Source organism: Melanerpes formicivorus, unplaced genomic scaffold (genome assembly GCF_026170545.1).
Source record: "Melanerpes formicivorus ecotype bairdi unplaced genomic scaffold, bMelFor1.0.p_v2 SCAF_5, whole genome shotgun sequence".
NCBI lineage: Eukaryota > Metazoa > Chordata > Aves > Piciformes > Picidae > Melanerpes > Melanerpes formicivorus.
This window is the reverse complement of record NW_027142357.1, coordinates 19,859,970-19,886,355: the sequence shown is the minus strand read 5'-3', so window position 1 is coordinate 19,886,355 and position 26,386 is coordinate 19,859,970. Positions and strand designations below refer to the sequence as shown.

Below are 26,386 nucleotides of genomic sequence, written 5' to 3'. Positions count from 1 at the left end.
TCTGAGAAAGCAGAACTATGATTATGCTCTGTAAGTATTGTAGCAATAAAATAATATGTTCTACAAGAGACTCCAGAAAGAGATATTTAACTAAACAGAGCACTGTAAAATTATTTCATATAGGATAATATCTTTCTTTGAAGGTTTGGGAGACCTATGTTTATCTCTTGAAGAATATCACTCATCTCCCCTGCTGTCTTTGCAAGTACCCCCTCCTAGAGAAAAATTTTACAACTGCTCACTGACTTAGCCAGACCTATCATGGGTTCAAAGTGAACTGCAGGACGAATCTAACAGTCCATTCTAGCTGTTCCATGCTGTCTTGCATGGAAAGTACTGAGAAGATAAGCCAACACTGTAAAGCCTGGATGTAGTAGATAGACTTTTATGTGTTAATGTCATAAATTGGATACAAAGTCAAAGGAAATGAAAAATAAGGAAAATGGATGATAAAGTAGACCATAGCAAAGAGATTAGTCACTTAGCGTGATCACAGTTGGTAGCTTATTTTCGGCTTCCTTCTTTATTCATGTTGATTTCTAGGTTGCAAATCAGAGTAGTATTTAGTCCAATTTGAGAAGGTTTGGTTTAGATTGTTTTTGGGTTTCTCTATGTGTGGAAACAAACAAGAGCGTAAATTGCTGCAGCTATGTTTTACGTTTGAAAACAAACCCCAAACAATACTTGGAAACTAGGGGCTGGAAGGAAGTATTCCATGTATTCCGTTAATCAGATTGCCATTAACAGCTTCCTCCATGAAAACACTAGGTTAAAGAAGAAGGTGCAAATCTTACAACTAAGGTAATTCCATTTTAACTCTACTTTTGTTGCTGACAAAGGAAAATGAATGCTGTTCAGAAATCTTAAGTGAAAGTCTATTCACTTACTAAATGTCAAAGAAGCTTCCAAAATAAGAGGCAACCTTAGTTACTTGAGTCAAATTGTCCTACTTCTCGGGAGAAAGTGAAATGTGTGTTACTAAACAAACAGTAAGTTGCATGATAGACGTGCTTATATGGGGGGGAAAGTTTTCTAGTTGTTGGAAAAGCAATCATTTGTGGGTCTTTTTTTCTTATTCCCCACTGATAAGGCATGCATAATCTACAGTAAAGGAGGGATAAAATCTGCTCACCCAAACCAGAGCAATTTCTTACAGCGTGCCGCTTATGGCACAGTGTATTTTAGAACAAATTATTTGTGTTAATAATTAAAAGGAATTTAAAATGTGTACAATATAACATAGATTCAGCCAGGTTTTCTGGCTAAAAATGGGAGTATTCAAATCCCATTGAACAAAGGGCTGCACATGCAATTATATGAGAAGTAACTTCGAATAGAAGCATTGAAATATAAAACACATTAGCAATTACATACCATTTTATAACCAATTTCTCACTATGTCACAAAGTCTCATAATGAAAAGGAAATGAGGATGACAAGAGCACCAAATACAAAACAGTGAGTCAAAATCTGATCTTGGCATGACAAATATCCAGAGTGTTAAAACTGAGTTTAGTATAACTGAGATTAGAAACTCTCCCACATAAGTGTAATAAATTGGCCCAAGAAATGAGAAATATAATTCCAACTCATTCCATGATGGCCAAACAATAACTCTGTGAGCTGTGCAAGATGCTTGTTAAGCATTATGTAACACACAGCCATACAAAAATCTTTAGTAGACCTAACATTTGATGAGGGATATTGGATTCAGTTAAGTATCTTTAAACCTGGCAACAGGCACGATCTCTTTTCCAAACAGCTCTGAGATGTTGAATAACACTGATGAGATGCAAGGATACTGAGCATGAAAGAAAGGTTTCTACATTCTTTTTATAGGATGTGAAGAGTAACCAAGATAGTAATTTAATTTTATATTATCTTTAGTCAATGGATTAATTCCTTTTGAAACACCCATTGGTACTGAAAAATAGACCATCCATGCCTAAGTTGGGTGGTAGGAGGAGTGAAGCTTATTAACATATAAATAGATTCATCTGAGCATTAAAACGAGTATGCTAAGTAGATGGCTTTGCCAGGGAAATTGATTTTACCAAGTGGACTAAGAAAACAAAGGATCACCTCATAAGGGGGATAAGAGTCAACTTTCAGAAACAATTAGAAATTGTGGAAGGGTAACCCACCATTTTAGGTAAATGGTGGGGAATCAGTGATTTATAGAAGTCAGGACAACGGCAATAATTGTAGATGTCAAAAAAGACCCTAATTAGAAGAAAAAGGCACATGTAGGAAGGGAGAACTCAAACTGAAAAAAAAAAATAAAATTAAAGAATGGCAACAAAATGGAAATGTGGAAATTCAGAATATATTTTCATTATTTCACCAGCTATATTTTCCAGCACCTGCACAAATTTTGCTGCTATCATGTCCCTGAGGAAGGAAAATGAGAGAAGAGACTGTAAGGAGTAAGAGATCTGGAAAGTGTCAGATGCTTGCAGATAATGCTTGCTGATATCCTGAGGAAGGGAGAATGTGTACAACCTGTGGCCATGGGTCAGCTACTCTTTGCAGTTCCCTTTCTATAAAGAAGCAGAAGATACAGCTTTGTGAAGCATGGCAAGACACCTGAGTCAGCTCTGAGATCAAGAGGAGCACACAGAGCTCTTCCATGCCAAGAGCTAGGTGTAACAGCTCAGGGAGCCTCTGCCAGCGGGTGCTTCACCATGGCAGGGGACAGATGGAATGGCAAATTTCAGTTGAGTGCCTTCCTGTCACAGAAAAGCCACACAGAAGTCTAGTATCATGCCATCTAAAGCAAAGATATGCTGAAGCAAATGTCTTTGTTGCCAAAGGTGTACTTTTCTCCTTTAAGCACTGAGCAGAGAATTATGAATGCAAATAACATAGACCTATTAAAGTAAATAACAGACCTATGAAAATAAACAGTATAAGCAATAGGGTAAAGAAAGGAAATCTGTGGAGCTTGAGGGAGAAATAAAGGGGAGGAAGTATATCCAATGAAGAGAGATGAGACATTTATTGCAGTAGGTGTGGAAAGCTGCCAAGCTGAGATTTGCCACAACAGGCATTGGTAGTCTTCAAATGAAAAGGCCTGGGAAGCACTGCAATTACTGCGCCTTGGTTCATCTCACATGCTGCACATTTTAGAAAGCTAAATGCCTATCACATGTTTCTTGAATAGCATCCCTCATCATAGAGTTCCAGTACTGTTTCTAACAAGGAAGCTCAGAAATAGGCTCATGCTTACTAAATCATCACTTCTGCTTGATTAAAAGAAAAAAGCAAACCAAAACTCCTCAGAAAGCTAAATTCGTAACATCCAATGGGTTTATCTTTAGTTCATAAAAATACTGCATAAGCTCTACAAAATTACAAAATAAAGTCTTTGGAAGCAAGCCTAATTCCACCTTTGTGAAATCTCAAGAAACATGTTTTTGAGTATGTTTGAGAAATTTAATAGCATTAGTGTGTTTCCTTGGTAATTTTTACATTTAATTTAAAATAACATACAGGAATGTTAAAATTTTAACAAGGACTCAGCAGCTGATGTTAGTAGTATGAGGGTACTTAGCCAAAACAATTCCAAAGATTGCAATCTGTGTGGTAGATTTTAATACTCAATTAGAACATCCTATAAAGTGATCTCCCTAAAAGCTCTTTCTTTATGTCCAGAAAATGGCTCACAAAATAGGAGAGCGATTTTGTTGTTGTTGTTGTTTTTGTTTTGACTTACTGTATAGTACTCCATTATAATTTAGACATTTATAATTAGACACTTAAGCTAGGAAAGCTATTCTTTAGTCTTCCAAACTTGTCTTTGTTCTTTGGAAGATGCCTGTCAACCAAAGACTGTTCTGTAAGAAATGAGGAGGTTTAGCACGTTTTAACTGTCCATACTCTTCAAAGCTCTGGTATGAGGATTTAAATTAGGGTTTTCTTGTTTGTTTTCTTGAACATATTATGATATTATCTACTCTAGTGATGATTAACATTAAGACTTAAAGAATATTTCTCACCAAATAGTCATCCAGAGGAAATGGTGTGATTGGGTGGCTGAACTGCCATAGAAGTTGTATCTGTTTCCCTAGGACTCACACCAAAATGGAGGACAAGCTTTAAGAACATTTTTAAACAGGTCATACATATTTTGCAGATTGCCACCTTACCAGGCAATGCCTTGCTAAATAAACAAACAAATCTCAGAACTGAAATATTGTGCTTATTGATCCTTAGGAAAAGTTTAAGGACCTAACATCTTTATTGATGATCTGGATGAGGGCATTGAGTCTATCATCAGTAAATTTGCTGATGACACCAAGCTGGGGACAGGAGTTGATCTGCTAGAGGGTAGAGAGGCTTTGCAGAGAGACCTCGACAGGCTGGACAGATGGGCAGAGTCCAACGGCATGAGATTTAACACATCCAAGTGCCGGGTTCTGCACATTGGCCACAACAACCCCATGCAGTGCTACAGGCTGGGGTCAGAGTGGCTGGAGAGCAGCCAGGCAGAGAGGGACCTGGGGGTGCTGGTTGATGGTAGGATGAATATGAGCCTGCAGTGTGCCCAGGCAGCCAGGAGGGCCAATGGCATCCTGACCTGCATTAAGAACAGTGTGGCCAGCAGGAGCAGGGAGGTCATTCTGCCCCTGTACACTGCACTGGTTAGGCCACACCTCGAGTACTGTGTCCAGTTCTGGGCCCCTCAGTTTAGGAAGGATGTTGACTTGCTGGAACGAGTCCAGAGAAGAGCAACGAAGTTGGTGAGGGGCTTGGAGCACAAGCCCTATGAGGAGAGACTGAGGGAGCTGGGGCTGCTTAGCCTGGAGAAGAGAAGACTCAAGGGTGACCTTATTGCTCTCTACAACTACCTGAAGGGGGGTTGTAAACAGGCAGAGGTTGGTCTCTTCTCCCAGGCAGCCAGCACCAGAACAAGAGGACACAGTCTGAGGCTGCGCCAGGGGAAGTTCAGGCTGGAGGTCAGGAGGAAGTTTTACACAGAGAGAGTGATTGCCCATTGGAATGGACTGCCTGGGGAGGTGGTGGAGTCGCCGTCACTGGAGGTGTTCAGGAGGAGACTTGACAGGGTGCTTGGTTACATGGGTTAGTTGATTAGGTGGTGTTGGGTGATAGGTTGGACGCGATGATCTTGAAGGTCTCTTCCAACCTGGTTTATTCTATTCTATTCTATTCTATTCTATTCTATTCTATTCTATTCTATTCTATTCTATTCTATAAATATTTCAATATTAGTCACCTACCATTATTAAAACTTTCTGAGATTTTGGGGTGTTTTTAGGATTTGATTATCCTGATTTTCCTCATGTTTCTCTTTATTGATTCATGAATATACAAAAGAATTGTGGTTGTCACAGATGTTTATCTGAAACATCAATATATGCTTATCACATTATTAAAAGATTCTTAAATGGAGAAAAGAACCCCAGTTCCTGACAACTATTTGGTCAACAGATTACCTTTTGTATGCAATAATCTATGATATTTCTAGATAATTTTTAGCTTTATATAGGCAGATTGAAAAAGAAGAAGCGATGGGATTTGGAGTAGGAAGAATGATAACCAGGCATTCATCTTATAGAGATGTCAAACACAGAAGTACTTCTAGGTTATTTCCAGTTTAAAGCCTGCCATGATTTACAACTAGGAGCTGTTTGATCTGTGTCAAAGAAAAATGCTGTTCTTTAGCTTTCCATTTACAGAAAGATTTAATTATACTTGCAAGGCAGAGACTTTTTTAGAAGCAGAAAACATTTCCAGCTATATTCCTGGCTTCCTGGCTATGCTGCAGCTGTTTACACAGCTCGGCTGTTACATACCCAGAAGCCAATTTAACTGAGTGTAGAAGAATTGTCCGTGTCATCAGTACTGGCATAGGGCTACCTTTCTAAACAGGCCAGCCTAGCTTTTACTCCATAGTCCTCCAATGATTCTGAGATACAGAGCGTATCCATTCTGCTCTAGGCATACTAAAGGATCTTGCAACATCTTTCTTAGCTGATTTGAGAAGGCATTTTGGACACTGCTAAGGAAGCTCTCAGGACCCCTTCTGGGCCAGGACTGTCCAAGAGCATGGCTGGACACAAATACTAAATTTGAGATCCCTCAGGTGCTTGGCTGAAATACTGCCTACTGATCTCATCAGCATTCCAAACCATAAGACAGATGTGTGCTTGGTTGTATTTACTGCATACAGGTACTGCTGGGTAAGAAGCATAGTCATAAGCTCATAATATACCTTTCAAGCAGAGGAAACAACATTCTCGCTAGATCATTAGTCATCAGTCTTGCCATACAGAATCATTTCAGAATTGCCAAGAACAGAGAACAATCTTTCCCCACAACTTTTATGACTCATTGTTTAGTTTGTGAAGCAGCTGATACACAAAAATAAAACTTGATTATTTAAATACACTGATAATTGTCTTCTCCCTTTGTAGCATGACATAAAATATGGTTAGGAGATGTGTTGATTCTTGCAGGAATCACAAGTAATTTTATTCCATCTAGAAGAGGTGGAAAATAGTCAGAATTAAGTTTTTACAGCTCATGAGGCATACACAGTGTCAGCGCCTGTATGGCTTGCTTCATGACACGCCCAAGCACTGCACAGATATGCTACTTTTAAATGTTAGTAAGCTTCTGCAAGAAATCTAGATTCCTAAGGCTAAGCCAACATTCTTCATTCTTGTGGTTTGTAGCTCTAGAAAAAAAAAACCAAAACAGAAACTTTTTTTTGGCGTAACTGATTGAGCAGACTAGCAATTGATGTGGTTTTGTGGTTTCCTTAGTTGTACCAGGAACTACCAGAAAATACCCACTGGTCTTCTTGTTGTACCATTCTCTTCATTAATTTTCTTGAGTCATTACTACACATTACAATATGAAAAGGGAAGCTCATAGTCACTCTAAGTTTTGTTGTTTGTTGCCTCTATTTTCATTATACTTAATTTTTCTTTCACAGTGGACTTCAAGTTTGTACAGTATGGATAGTTCAAATGTCATTATTGAGTCATAATCCAACATGTGTCACAGAGTTATAAAATGTTAAAGATTAATCTCAGGGTACAGTTTATCAAGATAAAAGCATTAGTTCTTAGAACATTCATCGCTTACCCTTATACTAGCTTGGTTTGAATTTGATGGTGACTCTACTTCTTTATGCCACCTTCCTCATTCAGGTAGGATATCTGAAATAGAAGGAAGAGAATACATTAAACTTTGCTCCTGAAAATAATTTTAGTAGAACATATACTTGCACAGTGTATATATTAAATAAACAAGTAAATTGTAGTTGAGTTGCAAAGTATTTAATGTTCAAAATACTCCTGGTTGATGAGAGGGTAGTCTGAGAAAGCATCACTATAACAGGAAAAAAAGCAATTGAACAAAACCAGAGTGGGCCTTAATTTTCCTAAAGGGAACTTTATGGTGAAAGATACAGAATGTGCTATGGGGTCATGAAAAATGCCATGTGCAATGGCCTCCAGCTCATCGATCTACCTTGGCGACAAAAGAAAATACCTTTCCCAAGAGTTCTTTTTACACACAGTAGACACAATAGTCCTAGAGAGAAGAGATGTTCAGTAAGATATAAGTAATTTTCAAGATCTAAGATCTAGTTATGGAAATAATTTTCATCTTGTCCTTGTTAAATTCTTATAGTCATGTTGAAATGCTGCTTTCTATATTTTGAAGCAGGGTTCAGTAAAGAGAATAAGGAGTCTGTTATCAGAGGAATAACCACTGCTATACTTGTATAGATCTGCCTGTTTTCAGGTGCTCAGCTGGAGGTTGGTGGTGAAGCTGTCTGAAGATTCCCTGACTCTGAGCAAGTACCCAAGGCCTTTACAGTGGTGGGCCACAGGCTGTACATTGTCTTCCAACTTATGATGCCCAGGTGACATAAATGAGAAGAGGAAGGCAACCTGACCTGACTACAAAGGAGTGAGAAACAAAGGAGAGTCAGGTGCAGAAGGGCTTGATGGGACAGGCTGTTGGAAGAGACGTCTTACAGGACGTGGACAAAGGAAGAATACTGCTGGAACCAGCAGCAGAATGTAGCCATTAAAGAAGCCTCACTCCCTATACTGCACTGTAGGACCCAGCAGATGAGTGCTGTGGTTTACAGATATCCTGCAAACAGCTGTGAAACCCACAGGCAAAGTAGGTGGTCCAAGCTGGAAAAAAAACAGCCTTCTTTAGCTTTCTGTTTTTCCTTGAACTCAATTAGCAAAGGCTTAAGCAAGTATATCTAAAGGTCTGGTATTGTTGATGACCCTTTGGAAGCAGGTAAACAATAACAAAACTTCCATATGGTTAAAATCTGGTTTTATGTAGCAGATTTTTTTTTAAATGCAGGAAGTTTCATGTAAATACTATATTTAATGTGAATATTAAAATGAATTAAAACTGTTTGCAAAGTCAAGCACTTAAAAATTTGAGGCAGTCAGAATCGGAAGCAGTTGTCTATGCAACATTACCGTGTTCTATTTTAATATTACCTTTATCATAATTTAATTTATAATTGCAGGATCACATATTTTTCCCTTAGGATGGACCAAGATATGAAAATAAGATTTTTTTGTAAACACTGTCATCAACCATATATGTACTAAATCCATGAATAAGGTGTGCAAAAAGAGGCTGGGTTAAACATAATAAAAACTCCTAAGATTATGAATACCTTTTTATTTAAGGGTTAGAATCTAGTCTTAGATACAAAAATTTCTTATTATGACAAGTTACTGTGGGATAACAACTACCAGTCAAACCTCTTGCTATAATATCCATAGGGATTTGTAAGGCCTAAAGAGCACCTCCTGTCTGTGTGAAAGATTTTGTTATTAAAGCTCTTGTTTTACTCCTACTTTCTAGTATTGCTGTAACAGGTATTCCTTTCCAGGTAACAGTAGTATGATCTAATTTTGTTTCATTTTAAATTTTATAACAGAAGTTGTACCCTTCTGTCCCAGTACTGTCTTCTAAATCACCAACATGAATTCTTCACCGTTCCTGTTGCCCACAGTTGACTGTGCCACTGTCTCTTAGTCCTCTCTGCCACCAAAAGAGGTAGTAGAAAGATAATTTTGTTTATAAATATGGCTTTCACTAGAAATGAACCTGCATTGCAGATGTCTTTATTGGAAAAATAAGGTGGCTGTAGCCCATAAGCACTGGTCCTGCAGTGAAAGAACACTCAAGTGGCTGTGGAGAGACCTCTTCCTGGACAAAGCTCATCCTGCCACACCCTCTCTAAAATAGTAATCTCTTTGAATGATGGAAGTTTGGTGAGCTGACACCACTTCCATGGTCAATAAAACGCTTCTGTGAAAATAACTGACCCTCTTAATATCCCAGTTGGTGCATAACAACTGAGACAGAGCAACAATGCACATTTCTGAATAGTAGCCTGGACCAGAAGCTGCATGAAATGGGTCAGTCTGCACTGACTCCTCCACATAGATTTTCTGTTACTGAGGCAGTGGTGCTGAATACTGCCCACCTGTCCTGGCTTTTCTGAAACTCTGCGCAAATACAAACACAAACTATGGGGGGTCTGGTTGGTTGGTTGGTTTTGGTGGGGTTTTGGTTGGTTGGTTGGTTTGGTGGGTTTGGTTTTTTTTTTTTGGGTTTTTTTTTTTTTTTTTAGTTTGTACGTTTTGTGTTTTTTCCTCCTCAGAAGGTTTCTGTCACTTTTTCAGAGAAGGAAATAAGCAGTACCATTTTTTCAGCTAGAATTCTTTTCCAGTACTATATAACAAATATTTTTCTTCGTGATTCTGAAATAGTGCTATCAAAGCATCATCTCCCTCTAACCTGTGTTCATGTATATTTAAACTTTTGGTTTGCCTTTTCAGCCATTTCAGCCTTTTATTACAAGGTTTACCTAGTTCTCCAAATTCTATTAGTAAACCAGGACAGTTTATCTGCATTTGTATTTGTATAAAAACTTTAGTAGATGAACAAATTAAATTTGTTTCCTAAATGAACAGTGTCTTTTATGAAATTAATATGAGTTCATACCTCTCTTTGTTCCACAGCAAAATATGACTGAATTAAATGGTAAACATTTTCCACTCATCTTTTTTACATATATATATGTACCCTTTATTTAGTATTTAAAACTCCTTCACAACTTAATCAGTCTAATACATGTTTATTTATAATATTAAGTAACTGCAGTTTTTAACCCTTTCAAGTGGCTTTCTCCACCCTGAAAATCTACAAAGCATTGTTTGCGCTTTCATTAACTACACAATATTTTTAAAGCTTTTTTCAGCTCCACCTGTTTTCACTGCCTTTCAGTAATACCTGGGTTCTTGTAATTGCATGTTTCCATCCCAGATACACCTCCATGTGTAAACCTGGCTCAGACACCTGTGGTTAATCAGCTGTGCAGGTGTACTCACTTGGAGTGACTCACTATTCCAAGTTAGCAAGCCTGACAAACTAATCCATTCAAAGAAGAAATATATTTTAGAAGCATCCATTATAGAAGTGCATTTGGGTTGTAAAGGTGAATTGTTCAAGTGCTACTTTTGAGTGACTATGTGAAGATTTTGCAATTGGATTCCTGCCTCTTCAAGTGATAAAGCGTTGTGTAGTACTGTATCAGCTTGAACAAATGTAATTATATTCCAGCTGTGAATATTTCTGTCAACTAGGTGGCAAGTGTTTCAGAACACCACCAGGAATTTGCAAAGGAAAGGTATCATCTGCTCTGGAGAGTTAGGCCAGTTGAAAAGTAGATACTGTTCTTTCCATATTATTTGCATACTCCCTTGTTCTGTACTTCAGTTCTTAATTATTAAAGATCCACTACCCCTAAACAAAACTGGAAAGTTAGTTACACATAGGTCCCTGTGTTTTGTTGATTTTTCTGGTTTTGTTTTGTTGGGGTTTTGGTGGTGGTGGTGTTGTTTTGTGGGGGTTTTATTTTATTTTTGTTTTCTCTTTGTAAAACAGAAAAGGAATGAAAGCACTGTCAAGTCGGTGGTAGTGTAGCCAAATCATAATTTATTGCTTTTCTTTGCTTGGGTCTAATAACTGGTACATGCAGAGTGAAGCAAAGGATCCTTTTCATCTTTCACATAGGAGTCAGGCATGCCAATACATGTTATGACAGCTGCAGAGTAGATGCTGCAAAAGGGTAAACAGCAAATACAAAAGTGGGTAGACTTGCTTGTTTGGTATGTGTGAGGATAGCATAAACACCCCATTGCTCACACTAGATGTGCTTTAATTCTGCTTATTAGAATTTGTTTTCATCTGGATCACCCTGTGCAGACATGGCTGAAAATACTAGAGTTAATAAAATTAGAACAGTATTCAAATACTCTCTCCATATCCAAACACCTGAGAAGATATTTAGCATATAATACATCGCTGTTTCCTAGAATTATTCCTGTAGCCAAACTTACTTGCAGAAGTTCAATGACTAGTAAAATGCTAAAATAGTTAGGGAATTACAGAATCATTCCTGCACTGCCTCTGCCCCTTTCTGAATCATAATCCTCTGACTTTGATTTGAACAAGTGTGTGGAAATGATTGCCTATAACAACAAGAACATATGAAAGGTTTTGGGTTTGCCTCACTCTGAATGAAACCAAATGCAAGAACTTCAGATGTGGTCCTGAAGTACCACAGTGGCTCTTCCATACATTCTGCACTGAGCCAGTACTGTTTATGCATTCCAGATGCCACTTGAAGGGGTCATTGCAACTTGCTCAGGATCGTGCCCTTGAACACGCATCAGTAGAGCCATACCCTAGAGTGGTTTGTATTTATGTATGCATATTCAGAGATGATTATAATTATAAAATGTGTGTTACAGCTTATGGACTTGCATAATATACTTTATAGAATCAAAAACATATTCTGTCTGGTCATTGTTAATTTATATTTTCTGTTTTGATGAACTTTTATCTTAAATATTGTTAAGACTATGCTCACTTTGGACACTAATTGCCACTGCAATGTATTTTATACAGAATGGGAGATGCACCTTTCCCTAGGGTTTTGTTTTAAGTACAAAGCCTATCCCTTGCTTAGCCTTGTTTTGAATAAATGTCATGTCACTGTTTAAGAGAAAGCACTCTTCACAACACAATACTGATGCAATAAAAAGAGGTAGTAGCTAACGTTATCCTAATGATCTGTAACTCTTTTGAGATAAGCCTTGATTCCAAATTGATTGAAACCAATGGAAATAAGTAGTTTCATCTGGCTTTGAATCAAGTCCAGAAAGTTATATTTTACACACAAACAAATCTGTCAGGGCTTGGAGTATGAGAAAGTCGTAAGTTCCCCATATATGCTGATGTCTGTTGGTACTTGTTTCATGTTGTTGCTGAAGAAAGTAGGATAATAGAATAGAATAGAATAAACCAGGTTGGAAGAGACCTTCAAGATCATCACGTCCAACCTATCACCCAACACCACCTAACACTCCTGATGTTATGGAAGTCAAAGCCAGGGACAGGGAGGAAGAACTGCCCATTGTAAGTGCAGATCAGGTTCGTGATCATCTGAAGAACCTGAAAGTGTTCAAGTCCATGGGACCCGACGGGTTACACCCATGGGTACTGAGAGAACTGGCAGATGAGGTTGCTAAACCCCTCTCTATTATATTTCAAAAGTCCTGGCAGTCTGGTGAAGTCCCCACAGACTGGAAAAGGGGAAACATTGCCCCCATCTTCAAAAAGGGCAAGAAGGAGGAACCAGGGAACTACAGGCCAGTCAGTCTCACCTCTGTGCCTGGAAAGATCATGGAACAGATCCTCCTGGAGTCACTACTCGCTCAAAAGAATAGTGAAGAGGTGATTGGGAACAGTCAGCATGGCTTTGCCAAGGGCAAATCCTGCCTGACCAACCTGGTGGCCTTCTATGAGCAGGTGACAAAATTAATAGATGAGGGGCGAGCAACTGATGTCGTTTACCTGGACCTGAGCAAAGCCTTCGACACTGTCCCGCACCACATCCTGGTCTCCAAACTGGTGACACATGGGTTTGATTGGTGGACCACTAGATGGATAAGGAACTGGCTTGATGGCCGCACCCAAAGAGTGGCTGTCAATGGCTCCATGTCCCAGTGGAGGCCAGTGACAAGTGGAGTCCCTCAGGGATCAGTCCTGGGACCTATCTTATTCAACATCTTTGTGGGGGACATGGACAGTGGCATTGAGTGCACCCTCAGCAAGTTTGCTGATGACACCAAGCTGTGTGGTGCAGCAGACACGCTGGAGGGAAGGGAGGCCATCCAGAGGGACCTTGACAGGCTGGAGAGGTGGGCACAGGCCAACCTCATGAAGTTCAATAAGAGCAAGTGCAGGGTCCTGCATCTGGGTCGAGGCAATCCCAGGCACAAATACAGGCTAGGCAGTGACTGGCTGGAGGATAGCCCTGAGGAGAGAGACTTGGGGGTGCTGGTGGACAAAAAGCTCAACATGAGCTCTCAGTGTGCACTTGCAGCCCGCAAAGCCAATCAGATCCTGGGCTGCATCAGGAGAAGTGTGGCTAGCAGGTCGAGGGAGGTGATCCTCCCCCTCTACTCAGCCCTGGTGAGACCCCACCTGGAGTACTGTGTCCAGTTCTGGAGCCCCTATTACAAGAGGGATGTGGAGGTGCTGGAACGTGTCCAGAGAAGGGCCACGAGGATGATCAGAGGGCTGGAGCACCTCTCCTATGAGGACAGACTGAAGGAGTTGGGGCTGTACAGTCTGCAGAAGAGAAGGCTCCGAGGTGACCTAATTGTCGCCTTCCAGTATCTGAAGGGGGCCTACAGGAAGGCTGGGGAAGGACTTCTCAGGATATCAGGTAGTGATAGGACTAGGGGGAATGGAATGAAGCTGGAGGTGGGGAGATTCAGGCTGGATGTGAGGAGGAGGTTCCTCACCATGAGAGTGGTGAAACCCTGGAATGGGTTGTCCAGGGAGGTGGTCGAGGCCCCGTCCCTGGGGGTGTTTAAGAGCAGGCTGGATGAGGCTCTGTCCAGCCTGATCTAGTGTGGGGTGTCCCTGCCCATGGCAGGGGGGTTGGAACTAGATGATCCTTGTGGTCCCTTCCAACCCTGAATGAAACTATGAAACTATGAAACTATAATCAACTAAACCATGCAACCAAGCTCCCTGTCAAGTCTCCTCCTGAACACCTCCAGTGACGGCAACTCCACCACCTCCCCAGGCAGCCCATTTCAATGGGCAATCACTCTCTCCGTGTAAAACTTCCTCCTGACCTCCAGCCTGAACTTCCCCTGGCGCAGCCTGAGACTGTGTCCTCTTGTTCTGGTGCTGGCTGCCTGGGAGAAGAGACCAACCTCTGCCTGTTTACAACCCCCCTTCAGGTAGTTGTAGAGAGCAATAAGGTCACCCCTGAGTCTCCTCCTCTCCAGGCTAAGCAGCCCCAGCTCCCTCAGTCTCTCCTCATAGGGCTTGTGTTCCAAGCCCCTCACTAACTTCGTTGCCCTTCTCTGGACTCGTTCCAGCAAGTCAACATCCTTCCTAAACTGAGGGGCCCAGAACTGGACACAGTACTCGAGGTGTAATCTGAACTTCAGTATTCCTAAGGTTGGAAGAGACCTCAAAGAACACAGAGTGCAACCTGTCACCACAGACCTCATGACTAGTGTAGGGAGGACACCACTGCCCACTGCAGGCCCACTGTAGGCTTGAACTCACAACCTTCCCATTAAGGGTCTGATGCACTACCAACTGAGCCACCTGAGGGGGTAAATAATCGTGAGGATTTTTTTCCCTCATAACTAGACAGAACAAATAAAGTGCTGGACTGTAAATGATTGCCCTTTGACCTTTGTCAGCAGCTATATCTCTGACTTTGATAGGTGCTCTATCACTACATTGTAATAATTGAAGAACTAGGTACAATAACAGGTGATGCTCGGCCACCTCACAGTAATTTCATTATTGTCCTACTCTCACATCCTCTGCAGGAGTTAAATGATTAACCTAACACCTGTGTCACTAAGGGGGAAAAAAATAAAACAAACAAACCAGGAAAGTATTAAATAAACAAGAGAGGAAAATGTTCAGCCTATTATTCTGTAAGCTACATACTATAGGAATTACAGGCAATGCAATTTTCATTTTGAGGATCATGGGGGACAGATTCTCCTCAGCAAGCTTCAAGTCATCAACCTGCCTGTCTTTGAGAAAGGCAAAAGGGACACAAGTTGCAATTTGCATTGGTTGCACTGGTAGAGTGTGGTCTGGGAACTCCTGCCTATATTTATGAGGGTGGAGATTCAGGACTCCCTTCTTAATGCAACAGATAATTTTTTTGCAGAAAATAGCTAATTAGATATGCTTTGAAGAGGCATTTTGAAGCTAGTCTTATAAATAGTTAATACCTAAAAACTCCTCTGATATATTATTGCATATCAGAGGTATTTATGATCGGTGTGTTTGCGAGTGATACAGAATGATGTTCTAGCTTTTAACAGCTGCTGCTGGATAATAGCTGATGCACTTTTTGGAAGCCAAAGAACAATGGTATCTCTATATTGCACAAAAAGTTGGACTGAGATTTTGTAAGTGAAGTATACTTGGTGCAGATAGATGTTGAAGCAGTCTTGTTTATCTCCACCACACACATTTTCCAGCAAAGGTTTGCTGTGGGGAGACTCAAGCACTCAAAAAGAGGTAAACGTTTTACACAATTATTAAAAGTAAATTCTATTGTCAATATCCAGTTTATTATAACCCAGTGATTCACTGTTCTTATTCATGGTAATTGCTACAATTATTTAATAGCTTTCCTGACTCAATTGTGTGGTATTTCCCCAGTCTTCCTGTTTCCAGCTTAATTCCTAAATTTCTGGTACACTTCCTTCTAGCAGGCTCCAGGGAAACAAAAGTAAATTGTGAAAATAGGAGCATAAAATCCAAGCTGCTCTGTTTGCCACAATAAGTGATATAAGACAATTAAGCAGTGGCTAACAATATAAAAGCTTTCAGAACAAAGGCACAGTTCTTGGTTAGTGACCAATGTTTTAAGACAGGAATAGAAGATTAGGTGATGTGGTTGTAAGTGATATTTTTGTTGTATGTTATGTTTGCTTGCATGTTACTTAGAGGAGGTAATAATAATAGATTTAGCAGGAAGACACATTTCCTGACATGAGATTAGATCCAGTGAGGCAAGATAGCGTCAATGGAAAAAAAATAGGGATTTGCTGTGCTGAGTGTTCCCTTGAGACTAAATAATTCTAATGGCTTTTTGTGTGCAAGCTCTGAAGCCATACGATTTTATGGTATCCAAATTGTTATTAATATAAATATACTGTACTTAAATAACAAGTGACTAATATCATAGAAACATGCTATTCTTAGAGAAAACAGTGCAGCTGGAGAATTGGGGGAGTATGTATTTTAATTGTGTTTGCGGCAAGTTTGAAAAACTCCTGTTCCTAGAAACAATAAGATGCAAATCTGTTTGCATAGTCGATCTCCAGCCAGAAAGGATTCTTGTCCAGTGAAATATTAACCCAGAGGAATGCAGTTTTCTTAGGGCAATGAGCTCTTGGCCTATAATGCAGAGCTTAAGTGACCATTTTACAAACATATATGCACCCAGAGGATCAGATGGCAGTCACACCAGAACAGGTTTGTTCTGTCTTGTAGCTATAGATTACTTGTTTGTAACCGGCCTGGTTTTGTAGTACTGAAAAGTAATTTCTAGCTGTACAGTGTCCAAATGTCTATTGCTTTGGTTGTGTGATTGCAGTAGGCAGGTGTTTATGTTATGCAGGTATGACAGCAGCTGGGCACTCTATTGGCAATGCTAGTATCTCAGAATAGAGAGCTCAAGGAGTATTTCCTTCAGTTTCTCTTCTCCCAGGAAGCAGATCTCTGATGGGAGTCATGACCTTCCTAAGTAGGATCAAGTTCACTCTGGATCCATGACATGGGAGGCAGCATGAAAAGCTGCTGAGGCTGTGCTGAGGGTGACAGGTGTAAGGTCCCAAGCTCCATTCCTTTGCAGCATAATGTGACAGATCTGCCAGTGAGTGCCAAGTTCAAGCTGCACCCATTGAACCCACCAGGTGGTTGGTGCTCAAGGAAATGCTTTCTAGGCCCGAAGAGGCATTTGTGCTAAAATGCCAAAATACCAGCAGAACAACAACTCATTTCTCCTGACAACTAGAAAAGAGCTAAGCCTCTGAAACACAAGTGGGGGTTTCCATATACATACATATATATATATATATTGTTTGCAGAGATTGATGTGCAAAGAACAGTCTGTCTGTGAGCTTTGATGGACTCTGATATACCTCGCAGGTGTTCCTATGCACACTCATAGGTTGTTTAGGACTAGCAGCCTCTTAACTAGGAAGTTATAGAAGGGTGATGGGAGGGAGGTAGGCATTACAACCCAAATCCTTGGAATTTACTCATGGAAGGTAGATGGCCTTGCAAGAGAAATTAAAGTTTTTATTAATAGCAATGTTAAAATTATCATTGCTAAGAAGCTGGGTTAACCCACTCAGAAGAATGGAAAAGGTCTCTTAATTGAGCTTTTATTTTCTGTTTTTCACAGAGTTATTCCAACATTCATTTCACTTTGGATGACTTGGCAGTCATAGCAGAAATAGTAGGAAAATATTTCCTCTATAGAGAGCTATTTCTCACATTAAATGTGTGACTATAGCCTCAGAGAAGGAGACTGTAACGGACAGTGCCCAGGAAGTGTCTCAGCTCTCATTAAACACAGATCATTAAATGTATTGCATAGTCACTTAGCTGTCACATATAGTTAAGCCATGCTTCTACTGTTACTGCTATGCATGAGGCAAGATGTTAAGTTTTAGCATCATTACAATTTTACTCACAAAAAGACAGAGAAAATTAGTCAAAGCAGCCATTTTGTTTTCCCTTCCCCCTCCTTTTATCTCATACATGTTAACACGGAGAGGGATTTCACTCTTCAGCAAATAGCTTGGTCAAGGCTTTTAGGCAGAGCTGGTTGAAAATTCTGGCTGTATGTATTTGTGGGGACTAAGTATTTACTGGCAAGGCCCTTTGAGCAGCAAATGGGAACCTGATCATCTTGCAGAACCAAACTGAGTGAATGTTCCTTTAAAAAAGAAATAAGAGATTTGTAAATGCCTTTCCAACAGGATGAACTCTTCTGACAGCATGTAGAGTTCTCATAAGGTCATCTTTCTTTTAAAGATATATGGAAAATAAAGAGTCTGAAATAGTACCTTCTGCAGTGATTGCCACTAAGACTGTGGACAGAATGGGTCCCAAAGTGATGGAGATCATGGCTACTATTTTTAGTCTGTATTTCAATAGCTTCAGAAGTCTTAAGCAGCTCACATCTTTCCCCTCACCCCTGTTGCAGGAACTTTTGTTGTGTTGTCAGCTACTGTATGTACATACTACAGCTGGGATGCAGCCTAGTTCAAGCTTTCTTTCAGCCTAGTTCAAGCTTTCTTCCAACATGCTTCTGCTAATAGAAGAGCACAGCATTTACTAATCTGTTATCCAAGTACGCCTTGTGGTTAAAGTTGTTGCAGTACAACTAGTAAGAAAAGAATAAATTGAGGTAGGAACTATGTGTTTGAATGGATGATCGTCTTCCCTTAAATAATAATACTAATTAAAAAATACTCACTGATTCCACTTTCCATTAAAAAAAAAATCAAAACAAAATAAGATAGCCCACCTGAAACTAACCAAACAACCCCCCTAAAATCCCATAATTAAGATGATGATAGATAAAATAAATGAATATATTTCAACTTGCTTAGATCTGTATAACCTAGATCTTGTAGATGGGAGCACAAAATATAAGTAAAAAAATAATATCTACATTTCAGAAACAATCTGTCACTCCTAAATTTATGGAAATGGTATCCTGGTGTTTTGTGTTCATTATGTCAGAAGATAAACAGATCATTTTATTTGTGATCCAAACAGAAACACATTCTGGCATCTGTTTTATGCCAATAGTTGCTCTTGCTATGAACGTGCTTATATTTTACTGCATTGGGCTATTTGCCATTTTATGTAAGCTACACCAGCTGCTCTTGCTCTTGCACAGCGGATTACTGTATGCAGCACTCTGATTTTCCCTAAAGGAGATAATGTTTTGTAAAATCTAGATAATTAAATCTCTAGGAAGTTATTGTAAGTTATATTAAAACTGTGATAACTGAGAACAGAAAAAGCCTTGAAGAACTGTACTAAAAAAAGCTGCTACTCCAAGAGAAGATTGTGGTTATGGGTAGCTGTTTACTTCACTGTGCCTATATTTTTCTAGTACTTGCTGTTTTCCTTAAAATTTGGTCTTTGAGGAAAAAGATTATTAATAACTTAAACACTGAGCAAACTTCTCTTTTTGTTTTTATGGCAATTAAATCAGTTCAGATGCACTTGAAAATAAATCCTCTGTGAAGCCCGTTTGTTGCATTTCTGTGACAGGTTTCATGTTCTGTTTTCTTGGAAACCTTCTGCATGGGAAAGCAGCATTATGAAAATAAAAATTTAAAACCACAAATGGCAGTGACAGTGCTAAAAAATAACAATTTTTCTTGACACCTTGGGTGATACAGGTCAGACCATACTATCACAGAACTAAAGCAAGTTCTTTTTCTCAAGTGTAGTCTGCCTTGGTTGCATTTTAAAAACACTTTTCTTATGATTTGGATGCAGCATGGCTGCACAATCTTAATTCCAAATTTAGGAGTGCCATGTTGTGGTGGGTTGAGGTTTCCCCCCAGGATTAACTTTTAGCCAGACCAACTCAGTTAAAAGCAGCTAAATTTTAAAGACGTAGCCTAAAACTATCACACATGTTTAAGCAGCAGTTTAAGTTTGGTGGTTTTGACTAGGTGTTGGTGATTAAAGTGCCCATGAGTGTATGGTTGTGTAGGCCCTGCTGCTGCAGGCAAAAGTCAAAGCATAATTAGTCTGAGGATGTAGAGATGCTAGCAGGGGATGCTGGTAGGGATAGGGAAAGCTCATCAGGGTTACAGAAACCTGCTAAAACTCCATCTTCACTGCAGGGAGCTCCTGCTGCTGCCAGGGAGTATGGAAAACAGATGGCTGTTCTTTTTGAAGCCACTAACATTCATTTCTGTGTCTGTTGTGTATTTCTTTTTCTTTCCCCTCAAGTTTCCAACTCCTGCAGTAGCTCCTGGAGGGACCACACATTGGGAGATGTGCTGGAAGTCTGCCATGCAGGTGCATGAGCTTCAGCTGAAGATGGTGGTTGCTTTGTTTTTAATTTTCCCCAGACTTACTCCATAGTTTGGCAAAGGGATGTCAGGATTAGAAATAGTGGGGTTGGAGAACCTGCCAGAATCTATTAGAGGGAAAGAGGCAGAGCTATAGTAAATGGGGAGATGGAGTAGTGCCAGCACAAGAGTGGGCATGGGGGACTGGATGCAATTAGCAGACCTGGCCAAACATTTTCTAACACGGACACTTCACAGTTACGTGTTGAATTGTCCTCTATATTTGTGCCTACTCTCAGAGGGATATAGCTGATACCTGTAGATAGGGTCTTGGTTTTTCTTCAAAAACATCAGTGTTGCAGATCCTGTGGTAGTCTGTAGTGTGCATCACCTAGAGGTGATTTCACAGCATGCTCTAAGTGAAATCTCTGTATGTAAACCAGGAAAGCATGAGATGCAAAAGAAATGAATGTTTATATTTTCACTGTATTTCAGATATGCTGAAGGATTGCAAGACTTTTTTTTCCCTTAACTTCTGTAACTTCTAATGCATTTACATGCTCATGTGAAGACAAGAGAACAAAGCACCAGTTTGAAGGAAGACAGAAATGTGTAGGATATTTAATTTAAATTTTAGAATATAAATTAAAAAAATCTTAAAAAGATGTGGGCTTGGGCCAAGCTGGCAATTCAGTGAAATATATCCACATGTTGACATGCAGAATAATGATGGCATATGATTGACTTGTTGCCTACCAGAGGGGAAAAAATCTGCCCTTGTGCAGGTTTCTGACTGTTGATATCAACCAATGAGTGATTCATGCCTTTAACAGATGTTTCTAATTTAGGCCAATGAAGGCTTATGGGAGCTTTTACTGGTGTCTGAGGAAAAAACGCCAGCCCAATCAAACAAATTTGGAGCTTGGCATCTGAATTGACTAGCAAAGCTGGATAATTTCCTCTTGCAAAAGCTGTGTGCCATCTTTAGTCTATGACACACTAAAAATTTGATAATTAGTACTGACTCAGTATTTTTTGCCATCTCCTGCATTTAGTCATTTAGCCAGTCTTGCAATCTACTGAGAGAGACGCTAAAGCCATTTATTCAAAAGGCCTGTCTGGCTCGTTCAAAATAGCGCGCAATTCCCAAACCAGCAAAATATGATGCCTACAGCTGCTACACGAATACTTATAGCAAATAGTTCTAGATGCACGCCCACAAAACAAACTTAAGATAGCTCTATGTTAACTGATACATGCCTTCTAAAAATTACTGCTATTGTCATCAACACGATAAAAGCAAAGTAATGAGACTCTCTGGTACAGGCCAAACACAGCTGAAAAAAACCTCGATCAGTAACAAAACGTAGCAACAAAACCAAATTCATGGGGTTTGACACCAGAAATTACACTTTGATTTTTGTCAGCAATATAGTTATTGCAAATTTTAATAACATTTCATCTGCACGATGCTCAAGACCAGTATTTCTTATATTTTTAGTCTGGCAAGGCACAATGCCAAATTTGTTTCATAACTACTTTGTAAAAGAGCCTGAAAATTAGTGACATTTCTGGAAGACACAAGCTTTCACATCAGAAAAATATATACAGTGAATCAGTCTTCTCACTTATGATCTTCAAAAGTGATTTGACATCCAATTTTGGGCACAGAATTAAGAAGTCATTCTCTCAAATACATAACATTTCTCAAAAAAGGCTGTAATATAGGATTACATCCTTAATTTACAGTTTCCACTTAAGGATGGTCTGTGATTAAAGCACTACATTGTTTCTTTGCTTGTAGCCCTGAGTAACCTTGTATTGCTTGCAGTCTATGAACCTGCAAGTCCAGCGCAGAGTGCAGAAAATGAATGAACATTTGCAAATGAGTGGCAAGGGTTTTCTTGGCTCATTAGTATTAACATTATTGACTTGTGGAATCAGAAGTAAGAGAGGCATTGCTTTGTTACTTTTGATGCTCAACAGTCTTGGAATTTTATTCTTATGTGCTATAGATTCAGGCTTTATGCCCCTGCAGAGAGAATCAACATTTTCTCCAGGCCTTTGACTTACAGTGTTGCACAGTGGTATGTGGGGACCTCCTGAGCTGTATCCAGCTTCCTGTCATGACGTTGTTTATCTCATCTCTCAGAGCCTTTACTTATGGAGATGTGTTTATGAGTTTAGTTTCTATTTTGTGCAAGCTTGTTGATATGTACCAAGGTACTCTTATTTTTTTTAGTGGGGTGAGACAGGCAATCTTGATCCTTACTATCGTGTTGCTGTAGTATTTAGTGCTGTGTGTCTGCAAGAACATTGTTTGTCTGTGGGGATGCTCCTTTAACTAAGTGTATTTTGTGTATGAATTGATGCTTTGTAGAAGATGAAAAATTCTGGTGAAAAGTGCTGTGCAATACCCCATCCAGGCAAAGCATTATTAGCTGGTGGATAGGTAGGCATAAGAAACCTGCAAAGTCTGAAATGGAATTAAAAGCTTTGGTTTTTTTCCTTCCTGTAGTCATCCACTAGTGTCTATACAGCATAAAAAGCCCAAGTCATGTATCTTTTACCCAGCAGTTGAGGAAGATACAAAACCTCATGGTGGCAGGCTCAGAGGTTTGAAAGAATTAATTTTACCAGTCTGAAAATGTGGAATAAATCACTTGACTCCAGCCCAAAGAGGGGGTTGGGGGAGCTGTGTGCTTTCTCACAGGTGTGACTGTGGGATGGGACCATTTTCTCACAGCTGGGGGATTCAATAATCTCCTGGCTGCAGACTTTGAACAGAAAACACACATTACTATCAGTACTAGGTTTCTCAGGCCCTAATGTGGGATTACAGTGATAACAGCATGGTTCAATAAAATGTCACAGCTGGGATTTGAGCAGGAGCTGTTTGGAGCACACCAGAATAAGCGCAGGCCACGACAATGGGCACTGCTTAGAGCAGGATGCAGTAGGCCATCAGTCAATGCTTCTAACAACTGTGGAGGTTTTAAAACTTGTAGATGTTTTAAACCACCTTCTATATCCCAGGCTTCCATCCAATGAATTTGTTTAGAATAATCTTTTCTTTTCCTTTTTACACCCAATAGTCATTTATTTATGTTTTTCTACTTTTCTGCTTGAAATCTGTAGCTAAATTTTAAAGGCATAGCCTAAAACTGCCACAGTGAGAACAAGGTAAGTTGCCTGACTTCTTGGCTGGTCTAAATGCTGTCCCAAGACAATTAATGCCCTTTGGTAACACAGAACCCTGACAACTGGACCTATGGGATGGGGCATACCCAAACATGGCTGGAGGCACACACAGTTCACAGCTGTATCACAAAGTTAATTACACCTGGTACATGTTTATCTGGACCCCAGGAAATGTCCAGGTTCGCACATTCACGGGTGCTTACAATGTTAATCACACATGTTATATATTTACCTTGACCATCTGGAACCCAGGAACTGTCCAGGTAAGCACATTGGCAGGTGCTTAGCCCATTGTCTGGGCTAGGGAATGTCAGGGGGTTTGACCCTTCACAACAGGTAGTCTCTGCACTTGCTTTGTCTGAACAGTTGGAAGAGTCTTCTCTGTATGTTTCCATTTTTCTTTATATTTTTTCCTGCTTTGTTCTCCTTTATCCTTCCTGCTCACTGTTCATAGTGACCTACTATTCAACTTTTGAAATATTGCTGCCATTTTGATTCTCCTATTCAGTCTCTGCTTCTGAGCACCCCAATGCCTAAAATAAAAAAGCCAAGGCTGGTGTGGCAGGTGGGCAAGTGTGTCTTGTGGAAATACATTCATTTGCATGTGAATGTGCTCGTTTGCACACAAATACTTTAATTCGCAGGAATAAAAGGATTCTTTTGTGGGCGTCATTTGTGCAAACAGAAACTGTATTCATTAAACTAGTTAGAAAAGTCAAGAGGTCAGATGTCTTGCCATTTTCACTTTGGTAGTATGTGCACAATCTGATAATATACCTATGAAAACATAACTAATATTATGTCTTTGAGTACTGTTGATTTTCAAACTTTTTACTGAACAAGGTAGGGGTTGTCTTTCCATGGTGTGCATATAATGTCAGATGGTGTAGATCTAAAGTGATGTCAATTCAAACTGTACCATGAGGAAGTACCATAGCATAAATTATATGCTAATTAGAGATATGAAGAAGCTCAACTACAATTTCTCCTGAGAATGGTTAATAGAGAGCAGGAACTCTGAAAGCCTTCTACCAGGAAATGTATATATTTTAGATCTATAGTAGATAAATGTATGCTTAAGACTACAGTTTGGTAATATACTTGAGATCATCACTAGCATATGGGGTCCTGCTTCCTTACCTGACTCAGACCACTTTTCTGTCATGAATTATCAGTTAAATATTAAGTTTGGCAAGAAACTCAAATAATAATATGCATCTAAATAGTTTGGGTGGTGCCATCAACACAGAAACAGGCATCATATGAGATGAGGTCAGCCAATGCTTTATAACAGACTATTGGCAACTCTTTTTAAGATGGTTTTACTTTTTAAATTGGAATTTAGATGGGATAGGAAGATGGAAGAGAGCATTTGCTTAAATTTTTGAAGTTTCTCTTATGTAGTAAATGTTGAGCTGTTCAAAAGTCTTCCAAAAAATTTAAATATGTCTGCTGATAATCTTTGTCATAAGAAATCCCAGAGCCTGGAACTTTCCACTACAGAAGCTCCTCTCTGGAGCTCCTCTCCTTACGGATTCTGGTTGTCATGGCTCTGCTCAGATCAAACTATCCTGAAGAAGATTTTGAGATAAGAAGAGGAAGTTTTGGTGTTTCTTAAGACTTTTCATCCCAAAGTCTTGATTTCGTTCTAGCGTTGGTTTAGGAGACTGAATAGGTTATGGAAATAATATATAATTCCATACTATCAGTTTATGTCTATCATGAAACACTTAAGGTATTCAACTACATTCCTAAGTCAGCAAAGACAAATGCTGAGGATGCAGATACTGCAAGATCTATTAATTGGCTTCCTGTGTTTTGCAGTGTCTGCCTGTAATAATGCATCCTGCAAACTTGTACTGGTTCAGTACTTGTGGTGGTTTTAGAGTACTGTGTGTAGTACAGTAGGAGATCATAGCTATGGTTTACATATGCTGATTGCAATGGAGTTGAGCAAAAGCTGGTATCTGAGGTTTAAAAACCTTTATTAAGGAAGATTATAATCCAGAATTTGACAATGACTATGGGGAAGCACTTGGCAGAGGTGATGTTGGCTAGCAACCTACTGCTACTTCTGGTGAACAAAAAGCTAACAGGCCATCAGGTAGAGAGTAATGTAGTAAGAGAGCCCTAAAATGCAGTTAATTTACAGAATTTTCAAAAGTTAAAAATTTGCAGTGGTCTAAAGTAGAAGCAGGAGAGGAAAAAGTAAGATTCTGTCTTGTGCCTTGCACCATCTCAGAGCACCTGGTAGCAGCATAGAGGAGCTCTAACACTTTTATAAATCTGGCACATTAAGCAGATAATTTATAGTCATTACAGTCAATATGTGTTTCAAAAACCCAAGAAAAGAATAGGATGGGGTTATTCCTGGCCAGTGTTTGGAAAGATGAAAAAGAAATAACAGGAAGATGTTTCACAGCTTTTTCAGAGCCACAACTCAAAGGAATCATTATAAAGTGAAGAAGTAAAGGCCAGTGTTGCCGCCTTCCACTGAAGGATCTGAAAAGTTTTTGTATTTTCTATCTCTGATTTCATTACTCCTAATAACTCGTTTCCTGATGGAAGGTAAAGAGGCACCTGAAATACAGATTTGAGTCCCTTTAGTTAAACCTTTATCCCTTTGTCATAGCGGGTTTTTTTCTTCTGTAGTTTCATTCATCTGCTCTACTGGAACTTTCAGTCGCACAGTGTTAAAATATGGCTGTTCTAAGCTAATATGCATTAACTTTTAAAAACCTGTTTTATACATAACCTATTGTATTAATATAAAACGTTAAGGCCATTTTTCGTTTCCTAGGAATGGCCCATTACATTGTGAGCAATCTACTCTTGCTTTTTTAGAAAAGACTTTGAACTCAATACAAAAGGAAAATATAATCATGTACAACTATAAAGACAGCTTTTTTCCCTTTTGTGCAGTGTAACAGAGGTGGATGAGTAGCATGGTAATGAAGAGATGGACCGTCTTTATTAGCAGGCTCGGT

The 26,386-nt window shown here is 39.5% G+C and overlaps 1 long non-coding RNA gene across 2 annotated transcripts in view; it reads right to left on the bottom strand.

The window, feature by feature from the left end:
* Positions 1 to 26,386, bottom strand: part of LOC137441294 (uncharacterized) — a 74,616-nt gene that overhangs the window by 10,569 nt on the left and 37,661 nt on the right. For both annotated transcript variants that reach the window (XR_010987373.1, XR_010987372.1), the window contains exon 3: positions 7,114 to 7,187. This is a non-coding gene — a long non-coding RNA (uncharacterized lncRNA). The remainder of the gene's footprint in view (positions 1 to 7,113; positions 7,188 to 26,386) is intronic.